Raw genomic sequence first — 16,223 nt, 5'->3', positions numbered from 1 at the left:
CTCATCAGCATTTTAAAGAATGAACGGCTAGGCATTTTCCTCACTCCCCTCACCTGGCTGGAAGCCACGTAATCCTAGGTAGAAGAACAGTAGCCAGAGTTGCATGTGTGAGTTTGACTGGTATTAGAAGCTGGAGACAGAGAGACACTCTGTGCTGGATCTAAATTTGGGACTCCCTCTGAAAATCTACTTATGCTCCTTCACCTTATGCTTCAGTGTGAATGAATCCTAAAGACACCAGTCTCTACTGACCATTGTTCCAGGGAAACCAAACCGTGGGAAAGTACAGGAACCCCTGGAGTCACTCAGAGATTAGAGATGTATCAATATAAAGGGGGCAGCTGGTGAAGGGTCTCAGCAGAGGTTCTTGATGTGCAGGCTGGTTGTTATGTGAACAGGCCCTTGCCATGTTGAACCCAACTGACACTGTTAGGCATGATGTAAATCCACTTGACCAGGGGTAGCCAACATACTGCCCTGCATTTTTTAAAAAATACAACTCCTATCATCCCTTAACATTGGCCACACTGGGAGAGGCTGATGGGAACCAAAGTCCAACAATATCATTTGGAGAACCAAAGATTCCAAAGTGTGTTTCCAGTTCCCACTGCATATAAAGCAGAGGAGAGGACAGAACTGGGCCGATCTGTGACTGGGATTTTACTCTTAAACTCAAAAGAAAGCCCTCTGTGAAAAACAGTTGCATGCAACTTTTGTTGTTGTTGTTTAGTCATTTAGTCGTGTCCGACTCCTTGTGACCCCATGGACCAGAGCACGCCAGGCACTCCTGTCTTCCACTGCCTCCCACAGTTTGGTCAAACACATGCTGGTAGCTTCGAGAACACTGTCCAACCACCTTGTCCTCCGTCATCCCCTTCTCCTTATGCCCTCCATCTTTCCCAACATCAGGGTCTTTTCCAGGGAGTCTTCTCTTCTCATGAGGTGGCCAAAGTATTGGAGCCTCAGCTTCAGGATCTGTCCTTTCAGTGAGCACTCAGGGCTAATTTCCTTAAGAATGGATAGGTTTGATCTTCTTGCAGTCCATCAGACTCTCAAGAGTCTTCTCCAGCACCATAATTCAAAGGCATCAATTCTTCGGCAATCAGCCTTCTTTATGGTCCAGCTCCCATGCAACTTTACCGCAATGTTATTTAAAATCGAGAAGGAGCCGTTGCAATTTTAAGTGGAAAAAGAACAGGTGGAGAGGTTAGCATGCCAACCCCTTTCCCTTGGCCCTCGTGGTGATTTTTCTGCTCCAACTCTCACACCCATGCTCAGCTGCACCAGTGATTCTTTCCAGTACTTGGTTAGCCAATGTCACAGGAACTATCATATCTGTAATGAACTGGTCACCAGAGAAGAGATGGCACTGCTATTTCCACATGTCACCTTCCTTCTCTATGGCAAGCTCAGAGATAGGAGGCATGTTGACACCTCAGGATTGTCAGCAACCCAAAACCCAGAATGGAAACCATGATCCATCTGTGAGAACGAAATGCCATATGGAGCAAGTCCTGGCTGGAGACATTTGAATTGCCCACTGACATCATTAGTGGGCAATTAATACAGAAAACATTCTGGACTTTGTGGAATCCTATTTGGCTTGGGAAGCAAAATCAGTTTCATTTTTTCACTTGTTCCTCATCCTGTATCCATGAATAACCCACATACGCCAGTATCATCCTCCCAGAGTTTCTTCGGTCACACACATCCTCTCTTTACTTATGTGAGGCCCGCAGTATAATTTGTGTATCTATTCTTGTCTTAATTATACCAAGTCCTTTCTCCCATCTTCGTCCCAAATGTCACCACCTTTGTGGAATAAAATCCTTTTGAGTGTTAATTAAGCTCCCATTGCTCTGATGCAATACATTATTATCTTCTTGGTTTATGGAACAGCCTCAAATATTTTTACCTTAGCCATGCATGCTATTCTGCCAGTAATTATTTCTCTAAAATGCTACTGTAAATGTATACATAGTATCCAGTTGCTCTCAGCTAATCATTTGTTAATACATTGCATCTTCTACTAATTCTAAAAGTTTCATAACAGCATAGATTTTATTTCAGTCCACTAGTATGGGGGGAGCAGAAATTATTATTGATTGACACTTCAGGTTAATACCTCGAAGTTCTAGTTCTTCATGATTTACTTGAGCATCACCTTTGCCATGTAGTCTCTTCTACATCACGCTGGCATGAAAATGTTCTCCATCGTGTGGTACTTCCCATGCCATTTTATCCATGACCCCTTTTCCCCAGTGTGCCAGGTGTTTTTGGACTTCAACACCCACCCGCCCCAGACAGTATCTCCACACAGTTGGAAGCGACCCAGAGGATCATGTAGTTCAACCCCCTGCAGTGCAGGAATATGCAAGTGTCCCATATGGGGAATCGAACCTGCAGCCTTGGTGTTATCAGCACCATGCTGTAAACCAACTGAGCTATCCAGTGCTCATGCCATGCATCATTTTATATACTTCTAGCATGAAACCTCTTATTTACCTTTTCTCTAAACTTAAAAGCCCCAAATGCTGCAATCTTTCATAGGAGATTGATCATTTTGCCTGCCCTTTTCTGAACTTTCCCCAGCTCTACAATATCCTTTTGGAGGTGAGGGAACCAGAAATGTGAATTTAAGATTATTTTTTGCTCCAGTGTGCATCATCTGCAGCTCCCAACAGCACTGCTACAATCCAGAAAATGTTTTGTGACTGACTTCTGCTGATGGTGCAAACTAGTATAGAATACCTTGCCTAGTCCCTGACTATGAGGAAATCTGAGCTGAAAACTTTTACCTCACCTGTATTTCACCAGCTCTTTCATCTATTAGTGTACGGATATGACTTGCAAATTGATCTAGACGTAACCTGGTATTTCCATGATTTGCGTCATCCACAAGTAATCTGCTTGCTTTAAATTCATAGACTTTGTTGTTTTACCCATCCAACATAATGTGGTCTGTCTGCTAGAAATTCTGGGTTTGGGCCTACTATTATCACAAATACAAATCCAGTGGACCTGTCATAATCCTTACAGTTTGGAGCTAAATTAAGACCTTGAAGATAGACATCGAGAATCTGTTTGCCAACCAAATCAAACTTTACTAATTTATCAACTTTTGCAGTTTATCCAACTCAGGTGACAAATCAATATGTCAGTTCTCCCCAAAGTCCTGCTCCAAAGTTCTGTTCAACCTCGGCCACAAATGTATGCATCAAGTAGCCATCACTGATGTTATCCGAATTTACGTCTTCCAATTCTGCCACACTTTTGTTGAAACAAGGAGTCTTACTGTGTGGTCCAAGGCTGACTATTAGCAGGGCCAGCCCAAAGCATTTTGCTGCCTGATGCAGAGGACAAGATAGGGCACCCTCACTCAATCTCCATTCCACTTACAGGGCAGTGCTATTTTTCTAGAAGAAGAGGTGCCAGAACTCACTATGAATGCCTCCCTTGTTCTCTGTGCCCACCTGGGAGGTGCCAGAACTGAGTTCTGCTGAGTTCCTGCTGAAAAAAGTCCTTTTACAGGGTTATTTCCAATGTGGTGCTAAACAACTTGTTGTGTCAACACAAGGATTTACATTTGCACACAGGAACTCCCCTCCCCCACTTTCCTCTTCCCACGCACACCCTGCACTCTCTCCAGAGAGTTAGGGGGAGACCCCAGAACAAATTTAGAGGGTATGCAAGAGTGGAGAGGGGGGAAAGTTCTGTTGTTCAAGCCTAAAATCTTTGCATTGATGGAGCCAGTAAGTTGGCTAGCACCCACAGAATTCAGCTACAGGGTGGTTAGCTGAATCTCACCTTAACCCTGCTGATGGGACAATATCCTCCCACCATCCCTGAGGGCAGGAGACTAGCTTAAGGGGTACAGAGGAGGCTGGCTTAGGGAAGTCAGAGAGAATGTGAACAGGGGACTGCTGCCACCTGAAACAGCCGCCTCACTTCGCCTAACAGTTGGGCCGGACCTGAACCTGAGCCACACCCATTGGGTCCAAGCTATCTGAAAGATCGTATTCCCTCATACAAACCTGCTCAGGTTTTGAGATCTTTGGGGGAGGCCCTTCTCTCGGTCCTGCCATCCTCACAGGCACACTTGGTGGGGATGTGGGAGAGGGCTTTCTCAGTGGCTGCTCCCAGGCTCTGGAACTCCATCCCTGGAGAAGCTAGCCTGGCTCCCTCCTTGTCCTTCTGCCAGCAAGTGAAGACGTTTTCATTCCATCAAGCTTTTGGGAACTGACTGCTTCTAATGAAAGCTCTGCTGCTGTTCTTATTTGAAATTATTTGTATGGTTTTAACACATTGTATATATGTATATAGTCTTCCTTCTAACAATGCTTGATTGTTTTTTAATGATTTTTTTCCTATGTTTTTAGCGGTTCTCGTGTTTATAGATAAGCTGCCTTGAGTCTCGTCAGGGGGAAAGGGTATAAATATATGACGATGGTGATGATGATGATGATGATGATAATGATGATGATAAAAATTTCCCCACCTGAGATAATTGATCTGACTACACCTGACGGCATCTTCAGAATCAAGTTCTGGAGAAGCGGAAAAAGGTACTTTTGGACTGCTCCACAGGATTTCAGTTCCCTGAGAACATACCATGAGATGTTTGCAGTGCTTCCGTGGGAAACGTAAGAAATCACATCCTGTGTCGTGTACAGGGAACCTGCTCTGCAAAACCATTTGTCCTATTTTCAGGGTTTAGATTCCTCTTGCAATGATGACCAAGTGGCGGTTTTATTTCCTCAGCCTAACCACTCACTTTCCAATCTTGCCCTTGGAGGAACTTCCTGTTTTTGCTCTACCACCTGTCGAGCCAGAAGAGTTGCCATCTTCCAGGTTATTCCCCATGCTAGAGTTGGCACCTTGCTGCTAGTTCCTCTATGGGCTCTTAGGCTCCACATTTTAAATTCTATCACACAACATCCTTCCTGCCAGCACAATGATTCATGTGTTTTAAGATGCCGTTTTAAAGCAATATTCCGACTGACAGTGTCAGAACCAAGTCAATGGCTACAACTGGATTTTTTTCTTTTAACGAATGGTTCCATGTGATGAGGACATACACACTTGATACAATTTACCAGTTTACCTGTGGGATCACCTTACCCCAACTGCTATGATCTCCAGAATAGGCACTGTTCCTGCATTGCAGGGACATGGGTGGCGCTGTGGTCTAAACCACTGAGCCTCTTGGTCTTGCCAATCAGAAGGCTGGCGGTTCAAATCCCCACTATGGGCTGAACTCCCGTTGCTCTGTCTCAGTTCCTGCCAACCCAGCACTCTGAAAGCATGCCGGTGCAAGTAGATAAATAGGTACCGCTGTGGCAATAAGGTAAATGGCGTTTCCGTGCACTCTTGTTTCCCTCATAGTGTTCTGTTGCACCAGAAGCAGTTTAGTCATGCTGGTCACATGAGCTGGGAAGCTGTCTGTGGACAAACGTCGGATCCCTTGCCTAAAAGCGAGATGAGCACCACAACCTCATAGTCGCCTTTGGACTTAACCATCCCGGGGGGGGGGTCCTACTTTTTTTACTACTGCAGGGGGTTGGACTAGATGACCCTCATGGTCCCTTCCAACTCTACAATTCTATCATTCCCTCAATCTTTTACTTTAGCAGTACATACATACACTTTGAAACACCCTGATTATTGATAACAGGCAGGCACTTTTACTACACTCTTTTAAGTGGCTGCTAAAAACATTTTTTTTTTTAGACAAGCCTATCCCTATCCCTATCGCGGTTCGAATCCCCGCAGCAGCGTGAGCTCCCGTTGCTCGGTCCCTGCTCCTGCCAACCTAGCAGTTCGAAAGCACGTCAAAGTGCAAGTAGATAAACAGGTACGGCTCCGGCGGGAAGGTAAACAGCGTTTCTGTGTGCTGCTCTGGTTCACCAGAAGCGGCTTAGTCATGCTGGCCACATGACCCGGAAGCTGTACGCTGGCTCCCTCAGCTAGTAAAGCGAGATGAGCACCGCAACTCCAGTCGTCCACAACTGGACCTAACGGTCAGGGGTCCCTTTACCTTTTTATCCAGATATCTAGAATGAGAATGTTTTAATCTGTTGTGTGTTGCACTGGTCCCCACTAGCAACCCACCAAGGAATGCCTCACCAGTGGAAGTAGTGGCTGTGGTGATAGATGGCACCCAGCAAACAGTTGTCACACACTTTAAAAAAAACAAAACACCACCACCACACTCCCACACAATGCACTTCAGCATGTCCTGCGTAATATGTGATTTTTATATTGGATTCCCCCCAACTTACTACATTATCTCTGGATCAGGAAAATCCAAATTAAATTGGGGGTGGGGGGGTAGTAGTACAAACTGAACTTGGAACAGGATGTTGTGTGGATAATGGACAACACACACACACACACACACACACACCTGGGACACATCAAACCCACTTTACAGTGCCCTGTGTTCACACCTTGAGTCAATATTGGTGATGAGGAACTGAGGCTGAGAAATAGTAATGTACCTAAAGGTTCCAAATGACTTGAAAAGTAAGGTGGGATTTGAAGTGTCGACAATCTGGTTCAGAGCCTCAGTCACACGTCCCCAGCTCTCGAGGTCACTTAAGCTTCTCTGTCATCTACGAACTTGTAAGGAAACACATAAAAAAACCCACAACAATATCTTTTTATGGTTGTTTATGCTTTGAGGCCTTCTTCATGGGATCTGAGCAGCCGTTTTTCATCTCACCATATCTGTGGCAGATAGTTGTGTTACTTTGTTGGTGTTCCTTGTCTTTGACTGACTAGGATAAGGAAACTACGGAGGTCGGGGGTTTCCTGAAGCATGAATTGCGATGAGAAATAGGGTTGAATGGAAATATGTACTACTCCTCTAGTGTGTGTGTGTGTGTGTGTGTGTGTGTGTGTGTGTGTGTGTGAATAACCTGGTTTTGAAGGTACTGACAGAGGTGGGCATTTCTTACTTTCTTGGCAAGGTGTTTTCTGCCTGCTGCCCAGGAGGTCTCCCCTGTGTGAGTGCCTGAGGGCCCTGCTCTTACCACTTACCACCTGGCCCAGGGCGGGGCCTGACAGGCCTCACTAGGGCAGTTGCTGTTACTGCCGGAGGGGCACAGAGTGTTTTTAAAATGTTTTTTAAAAATTTCTTTTGAATTTTTTGTATGTGGGGGGTGGGGTGGGGTGGATGTTTGGTTGGGTTTGGGGATTTTTTTTTTATTTTGTTGCTTTTGTAATTTTTACAGTTTTTTGTTTGTATTGTTTTATTGGTTTTGTTTGTTTGTTTGTTTAAGGTGTTATTTTGTTCTTAAGGGGAGGGGTCAGGGCTGCCGGGGAGTGGGCCCCAGCCCACAAAATGGCTGGGGCATGTTCCACAGGGGGGGATGCACTGGGACAACCGATCTCAGTGATCACGGGTAGGAGGAGGAGTTACGCTAAGACTAGACCATGTCATTACAGAGGGGGCAGGTTTAGTCGTTGTCTGAGGACTATTCCTGCCTCCGGGTCTGGTCCTGACCGGATGGATACTAGAATCAGCAAGGGATACCCACATGACCTGAAGGTGCTGCTGTGCAATGCCAGGTCAATGATTCATAAGACCACTGCCATCCATGACTTGATCATGGATGGAGGATTTGACCTGGCATGTGTAACAGAGACTTGGTTGGATGAAGCAGATGGGCCTGTCCTTGCCGCTGCTTGTCCACCAGGTTTCTCTTACGCACAGCAACCCAGGTCATGTGGGCGGGGAGGGGGGGTTGCAGTGATTTTTAGGAAGTCATTAGTTTGCACCAGGCGTCCTATTGGGAAGACCCAGTTTTCCGAGTGCATGTTCTGGAAGTTGGGCAATAGGGGCAGTACAGGATTCCTTTTGGTGTACCGACCTCCCCGCTGCACCAAGGATTCCCTGCCCGAGCTGCTTCATGTCGTGGCGGATGTTCTCCTGGAGACACCTAGTTTGGTCGTCCTAGGGGATTTTAACATCCATGCCGACACGACCTTACAAGGGGCCGCTCGGGACTTCGTGGAAAGCATGGCCTCCATGGGGCTGTCCCTGAATAAGTCTGGCCCAACCCATAGCCGCGGACATGCCTTGGACCTGGTGTTTACCTCTATGGATGTTGGTGATCTGACACTAAGTAAAAGCGAAACGAAAGAAGTGCCATGGTCAGATCACTTCCTGGTGCAACTGGACTTCTCTGCGACCCACCCCCTCTGCAGGGAGGTGTGACCAATTCGGATGGTCCGCCCCCGCCACTTAATGGATCCAAATGGTTTCCAGAGAGTGGTAGGGGATGCTTTATCCCATGTTGATGGCCTTTCAGCTGATTCCCTGGTGGCCCGCTGGAATGTGGAGTTAACCAGGGCTATTGACTGTTTGGCTCCGAAGCGTCCTCTCCGATTGCATGGAGCCCGGACAGCCCCGTGGTTTTCCACGGATCTGAGGGCAATGAAACAATCGTTGAGACGGCTAGAGCGCCGGTGGCGGATAACTCATTCCGAATCTGACCGGACACAGGTTAGAGTTCAATGTCGAGCCTACCAAGTGGCGTTAGCGACGGCGAAGAAGAATTTCTTCACCGCCTCTATTGCATCTGCAGAAAACAGCAGCAGGAGACTTTTTCAGGTGGTTCACAATTTAGCGGAACCACCTGCAACGGCCACATGTTCTCCTGCAATGATTTTGCAAAGTTTTTTGCAGAGTTTTTTGCAGATAAAATCGCTCAGATTCGGGAAGAAGTAGACTCCACCATGGGAGCAGGGCCGGGGTGGGAGAGTGCTAGAGACCTGTCTAGTCAAGTTGCGTGGGATCAATTCCAATCTGTTACCTCCGAGGATGTGGACAGGCTGCTTGGACGAGTGAAGCCAACCACCTGTCTCCTGGATCCTTGCCCATCCTGGCTTATAAAAGCTAGCCGGGAAGGACTGGGCGATGGGCTTCGTGGGGTGGTGAATGCTTCCCTCCGTGAGGGAGCCTTCCCAGACCCGCTGAAAGAGGCGGTTATTAAACCGCTTCTTAAAAAAACATCTTTAGATGCAGCCACGATGGCCAACTATCGCCCAGTCTCAAATCTTCCATTCTTGGGCAAGGTGATTGAGCGAGTGGTTGCTGAACAACTCCAGGCACGCCTGGAAGAAGCGGACCATTTGGATCCCTTCCAGTCGGGATTCAGGCCTCATCATGGGACTGAAACTGCCTTGGTCGCACTGGTTGATGATCTCCAGCGGGCTAGGGACAAAGGTGAGAGCTGTTTCCTAGTTCTGCTGGATCTCTCAGCGGCATTTGATACCATCGATCATAACATCCTTCTGGACCGTCTTGAGGGGCTGGGAGCTGGGGGCACTGTCATACAGTGGTTCCGCTCCTTCCTCCTGGGCCGTGTTCAGAAAGTGGTGGTGGGGGATGAGTGTTCAGACCCCTGGGCTCTCACTTGTGGGGTGCCTCAGGGTTCTGTCCTCTCCCCCATGCTTTTCAACATTTACATGCAGCCGCTGGGAGAGATCATCAGGAGGTTTGGGCTGGGTGTTCATCAGTATGCAGATGATACCCAGCTCTACCTCTCTTTTAAATCAGAACCAGTGAAGGCGGTGAAGGTCCTGTGTGAGTGTTTGGAGGCGGTTGGAGGATGGATGGCAGCTAACAGATTGAGGTTGAATCCTGACAAGACAGAAGTACTGTTTTTGGGGGACAGGAGGCGGGCAGGTGTGGAGGATTCCCTGGTCCTGAATGGGGTAACTGTGCCCCTGAAGGACCAGGTGCGCAGCCTGGGAGTCATTTTGGACTCACAGCTGTCCATGGAGGCACAGGTCAAATCTGTGTCCAGGGCAGCTGTTTACCAGCTCCATCTGGTACGTAGGCTGAGACCCTATCTGCCTGCGGACTGTCTCGCCAGAGTGGTGCATGCTCTGGTTATCTCCCGCTTGGACTACTGCAATGCGCTCTACGTGGGGCTACCTTTGAAGGTGACTCGGAAACTACAACTAATCCAGAATGCGGCAGCTAGACTGGTGACTGGGGGCGGCCGCCGAGACCATATAACACCGGTCTTGAAAGACCTACATTGGCTCCCAGTACGTTTCCGAGCACAATTCAAAGTGTTGGTGCTGACCTTTAAAGCCCTAAACGGCCTCGGTCCAGTATACCTGAAGGAGCGTCTCCACCCCATCGTTCTGCCCGGACGCTGAGGTCCAGCGCCGAGGGCCTTCTGGCGGTTCCCTCATTGTGAGAAGCAAAGCTACAGGGAACCAGGCAGAGGGCCTTCTCGGTAGTGGTGCCCGCCCTGTGGAACGCCCTCCCATGAGATGTCAAAGCGATAAACAACTACCTGACATTCAGAAGACATCTTAAAGCAGCCCTGTTAAGGGAAGTTTTTAACGTGTGATATTTTAGTGTATTTTTGGTTTCTATGGAAGCCGCCCAGAGTGGCTGGGGAGGCCCAGCCAGATGGGCGGGTATAAATAATAAATTATTATTATTATTATTATTATTATTATTATTATTATTATTATTATATTTTCTCTTTGAGAATCTCCCTTCCTATCTCTTTCTATCTAGTACCCTTGTACTCTGATCCCTCAGAGCTTGCCAAGAAGATGGAGGCATACACCTTACACCAAAATGAGAGCTTCCAGAGGCATTCCTAGGGGTAACTGAAACCAGCTCTTGCTGAGGCCGCAAGCCCAGTGGGGGTGCAAAAATCACCTATCAGGTGTTGAAGTCCTCCCAATACTGGGAGCACCCCTCTCACCCAATGCTCAGCACTCCAGCATCTGTTTTGCTGACAGAAGGAATCTGCTGGGATCTCTAGCAGGAAGAACTGCTGCTCCTGCTGCAGGAGGAGGAGATGGAATGGCCTCCAGGCATAGAGCGGTGCGAGTGCCCCATTCAGCCCCAAGGAGCCATGGTCCTCCTGTTCAGGCAACCTTGCCTGCTTCTCAGGTTGTTGTTTTTTTTCAGGGGAGGGGGGTGCCTATACAGCTCCTTGCCAAGGGTGCAAGGGACACTAGGTATGCCTCTGAGAGCATCCACCTTATACCCTCAAGTGCATGTCTCATCTTCAGGCTCCTCCAGGGAAATGTGAAAATTTGTAGGTCACCTGCCACCTCCTATGGTGTTTTGTTCCTTAATTGATTTATTTAAAGCCGGCAGGGTGAAACCAAATGCAGGAAGAAACGAACGATGGACTCTCCTGCTTCCATTGCCACTTATATAACCAAATTACAACCTGGTTTAGACAATTCCCGCCTCAACTCTTATGGGTAATTTAGAGCGCCGTCCCACTGCTTGTGATGGAATTCCTAACACAACTATGCAAGTACATTTCCAAGCGATGATTGATGTAAATAACTTTTGGGCTAGCCATTATGGAGTCGTGAGAAGTCCCAAGGAAGGGTGTGTACAATTTCCTGGTCTGGTGTGTGGAGAGAAATGAAGGCTGTAGGCCTCAGAGACCCCAGAGCTATGGCAACAGAAGAGTAATATGTAACTCATACGGAACTGGGCCCTGTTAGGTGACCATAGGGCCAAACTAGCCGATACATTAGCTTTGTATCTGGGCCCTTAAATGCATCTTTAAGCCAGCTGGCTACACATCATTTAGTTTGGTCCTGCATGGCACATAACCCTGAAGAAAGTATACCAGTGTAAGTCAATGGCTCGCTCACACATCTTGAGTTGAGATTATGTAAAGGATAAACAGTAGGTGCTTAACTTGGTCATCAGGACACATTAATTAGGCTTGGCAAGCAGTAGCTGCTAAATATTTGGCAAAGCTGGAGGATTATTGGCTAAAACCCAGGTTTCTTCCTCCCTGGGCACCATATTTCCCCCTTTATGTTTAAGACTTAATTTCCAGGTGCCATTTGAAACTGGCAGGAGAAGAGAAGAGACTGGTTCATTTGCAGGCGTGTAGGAGGTTATGGATCCATTAGTGCAATTATGTGTGCTTGAGGCCTGCCGGGTTATGAACTCAGGGTCAAACTAGATCCGACTTGAAGTACCTGATTCAAAACTCTGCTTGTGTTTATTTACAACATTCCTACACTGCCCATTAATAAAAAGTTCTCTGGGTGGTTCAAGAACAAAAGTTAAAACCTCCATGAAGTGAAAAAGCAGAATGCAAGCATAAAATCTGATCAGAATAAAACCAGTATAAAGGCAGCAACAGAAAATAGTGCAAAGAGCATTAAAAGAAACCCTGAGAAAATAAAAAGGCCTTTTGCCACAGCATGGGTCTCAGGAGGAAAATCTCTCTAGTGAGAGAATTCTGCAACCAGGAGGTTGAAAAGGCCTTCCCCTAGTGACAGCCAGCGTGGTGTAGTGGGTAAGAGCGGTAGATTCGTAATCTGGCAAACTGGGTTCGCTTCTCCACTCCTCCCCATGCAGCTGCTGGGTGACCTTGGGCTAGTCACACTTCTCTGAAGTCTCTCAGCCCCACTCACCTCACAGAGTGTTTGTTGGGAGGGAGGGAAAGGAGATTGATAGCCGCTTTGAGACTCCTTAAGGGGAGTGAAAGGTGGGATATCAAGTCCAAACTCTTCCTCCTATTCTTCTTCTTCTGGCCACCAGCTTCAGTTCAAATGATGTCTCCTTGCCCTACTTTGTAGAGGGCAGACCTCTGTTTGAAAGTGTCCTCTAGAGCAGATCTCTTCAACCTTTAGAAACTCAGGACCCACCTTTAACTCAAACACGCATTTACGGACCCATTTCTTATGCTTTTACCATATTCCAATTTAAATGTTACAAATTTCTTTCAAAATTGGTATTTATACACTTAAGCTACCATATGCAAATTGGAGTCCTCTTTTGCCCCCTACTTTTTTTGGTGTCACAAATCGTAATCTCCTATATCCCACTGATTAAAATTGGGGTGCTCGTTTGTCCCCGAGTTTTTGCAGGAGCCAGCTGACTCACGCAAGAGCGCGAAACCAAAGAACGGGCGTCTTTTGGGCCAGAGATCTAGCACGAGCTGCTAGCATGTGCCAGAGTGCCCAACCAAAAAATGGAACATTCCGGGATCCAATCAGAAGCTGGGTTGGCTTCTGTAATTCCAGGATGTCCCCCTCAAATCAGGATGGTTGAGGAGTATGGCAGATCCTCAACTTTGGCAATGCGTGGCTGACCACTCTATGGGACGAATTTATTGAGGACACCCAGAGAAGGGCTTCTTAAATGAGTCTGTTGAAACAGACTGGAAAGTAATTCAGAATTCCCCGTTCTGTGTCTGGGGAAACCAACTGGTCTGAGCTGGTGAGAATAGGGAGATTAAGCCTTTCCTCCTTGCTTCCTATAAAAAAAAAAAAACAAATCCTGATATGCTATTTACAACTAGGGCAAACAGCTTCTTTGGGTGGTGCTTTATATTTATAAAATATTCTTTTAGGCAATAATCCTAGGTGCAATTACCTGAACATTAGTACTACTGAAATCATTATCTATAATTATAATATTAAGATTGCTGTGGTAGTTACATATTCACCCTCCCAGACATTTGTCAGCTGGGAACTAGGTGCAAGCCTTTCAGTAAGGGAGAAAATAGAAAATTACCTTTTACCAGCTTTGTCTGATTCACAAGCTGGGGCTGTTTGTGGACAGGGATAGACTAATGGCTGTAGTCAATGCCTTGGTAACTTAAAGGCTGGGTTACTGCAATATACTTTATGTGGGGCTGCCTTTGGACCTGACTCCAACTAGAGCAGAATGCAGTGGCCTGGTTATCCCTCAACTTTCCCAGGAAAACAGGGACTTCCCATTTTTTAACACGAGAGCGTGGCAGCCATTTTGAGATACTCTGCCAATAGAGATTCAGCAGGCACCTTCTGTTTCAACTTTTAAATGCCTGCTGAAAACTTTATATTCCATCAGGCTTATGCAGGCAACCAATAATGCATATTTCCATAGTATAGGTAACTCACAAATTGTGCACATTCAGCTTTACACACTTGGCAAATAAAAAATAAAAAGGGGTGGGGTTCTAAGAAAAATGACTTTGGCAACCCCAATCACCATCGAACCCAATGTATTTTTGACTATATACAATTTTGGCTTTACAGGTGATCCCGGAATGGAACCCTGCATAAGTTGAGATTCATTTGTAATTGGCTGCTTTCTGATTTAAACATTTTCGAATGGCATGCATTGTCCTTTACGTATGGTTATTGTAAACCATTCTGATTCTTTAAAAAATAAATGAATAGCAGTATATAAATATTTTTTATAAATAAATAAATATTGTTGTTATGCACAATGGCAAATGTCATGATACAGACATTTTCATCAGTTCCAATGGCTGGGTGGGGGGGGACCTAGTGGATATAAAGAGGATAGTAAGAGTTGCTGCACTATCAAATGCAATATACAGTACATATAAACAAATCCTGATTATCCTTCTTACTTTTGTGGTTTAGAGTCTGCCCTAAAGAATTCACCCTCATCCCGTTATGCTAAAATGAAACAACTAGTTGTCACCGTTCCTTTGTATTGTGAGTTGTTTTTCCCCGCACTCCACCCACAAGTCGTCACATATGGTCCTGGAACTGCTTATAGAGCAACAACAGAAAGCACTGTTTACTTGCAACGCAAAGCAATGCGCCATCTCTTACTGGGAACAACAGGTCCAGCATGCCCCAAAGGCCTCTGTGACGCTGTGCAAACAGCCAGAGGGAACCTTGCCCTAATTCAACAGTGTTAACTAGGCGCAGGCGATAGGGGAACCTGCCTCAAGTGCAGCCTGGACAGGAGAGCAAATTGGTCGCTTTAAATCATCTAACATTCCACTGACAGCTGCTAAAGCAATACTTCATTTGGAATAATCTGACATGTTTTCCAAGCCGGTAGCTGAAAAGTCAAGAAGCACAGGTATCAGCTTGCTCAGGGTGCTGGCGGAAACAGCAAGCCAGACTTAATGACATCCATCTAATTTGCCAGTAGGCTAAGCCTAGCCAAAGAACCTTCATACTGCAGGTGAGGGAAAAGGAAATCAGAGATATGCAACTTTCCCCAGATTTTACCATTCATTTCCCAAAGGAAGTTAAGGTTGTGGATGAATCCATCAATTTGGGGTTCTCAGTTCTCCGCATATCTGCATTAGTTTGTTATACACACACTCCAGAAAATGCATCAGCCTTTAAGTACAAATTTATCCTAATATGCAATTATTGGTGTGCAACTCTGCCCAAGTGGTGAAGTGCCCACGTTTGACACTTTGCAGGCTGTGACTGGAAATTGCATTTCCAACATTTCACAAAAGCATAGGGATATGATTGTATCACACCATTTCCCATGCCAAGGATCGGTGCCTGAGCTCCCCACAACTAGCACATATAATAAAAGGCTACCATTCACTTGATACATGGACCCCAGACCCCAATTATTTTTAATGATCACCAAGTTCCCTCAACATTTAAAAAATATATACAGTGGACGCTCAGGTTGCGAACGTGATCCATGCGGGATGCACGTTAGCAACCCACGGCGGTGCATTGAAGGTGACTCGGAAACTACAACTAATCCAGAATGCGGCAGCTAGACTGGTGACTGGGGGCGGCCGCCGAGACCACATAACACCGGTCTTGAAAGACCTACATTGGCTCCCTGTACGTTTCCGAGCACAATTCAAAGTGCTGGTGTTGACCTTTAAAGCCCTAAACGGCCTCGGCCCAGTATACCTGAAGGAGCATCTCCACCCCCATCGTTCTGCCCGGACGCTGAGGTCCAGCGCCGAGGGCCTTCTGGCGGTTCCCTCATTGTGAGAAGCAAAGCTACAGGGAACCAGGCAGAGGGCCTTCTCGGTAGTGGCGCCCGCCCTGTGGAACGCCCTCCCGTCAGATGTCAAAGCGATAAATAACTACCTGACATTCAGAAGACATCTTAAGGCAGCCCTGTTCAGGGAAGTTTTTAATCTGTGATATTTTAGTGTATTTTTGGTTTCTATGGAAGCCGCCCAGAGTGGCTGGGGAAACCCAGCCAGATGGGCGGGGAAGAAATAATAAATTATTATTATTATTATTATTATTATTATTATTATTATTATTAGGCGCTTCTGCACACGCGCAACCTCCAAAACCCGGAAGTAACCCATTCCAGTATTTCCGGGTTTCAGAGCATCCGTAACCTGAAAAAACGCAACCTGAAGCGTCTGTAACCCGAGGTATGACTGTACTGCAGTGTGATGTTCTCCGCTGGGTTTTTTTATCTCGGGTGGTGGTGTCATGGTCCCTCTCCAGCCATTGTC

At 46.5% G+C, this 16,223-nt stretch overlaps 1 long non-coding RNA gene across 2 annotated transcripts in view; it reads right to left on the bottom strand.

The window, feature by feature from the left end:
• Window positions 1-2,805: 2,805 nt before the first annotated feature.
• Window positions 2,806-16,223, bottom strand: part of LOC310755465 — a 38,567-nt gene continuing 25,149 nt past the window's right edge. The window contains exons 4-5 of one of the 2 annotated variants that reach the window (XR_014544374.1): window positions 6,501-6,614; window positions 2,806-3,510 (exon numbers count right to left, since the gene is read on the bottom strand). This is a non-coding gene — a long non-coding RNA (uncharacterized lncRNA). The remainder of the gene's footprint in view (window positions 3,511-6,500; window positions 6,615-16,223) is intronic. The other variant, XR_014544375.1, reaches the window with a different exon arrangement.

The sequence above is a fragment of the Podarcis filfolensis genome (assembly GCF_964270895.1).
Source record: "Podarcis filfolensis genome assembly, chromosome: 2".
NCBI lineage: Eukaryota > Metazoa > Chordata > Lepidosauria > Squamata > Lacertidae > Podarcis > Podarcis filfolensis.
Note: the sequence above shows the minus strand (reverse complement) of the source record. Positions and strands in the feature narration are given on the sequence as shown.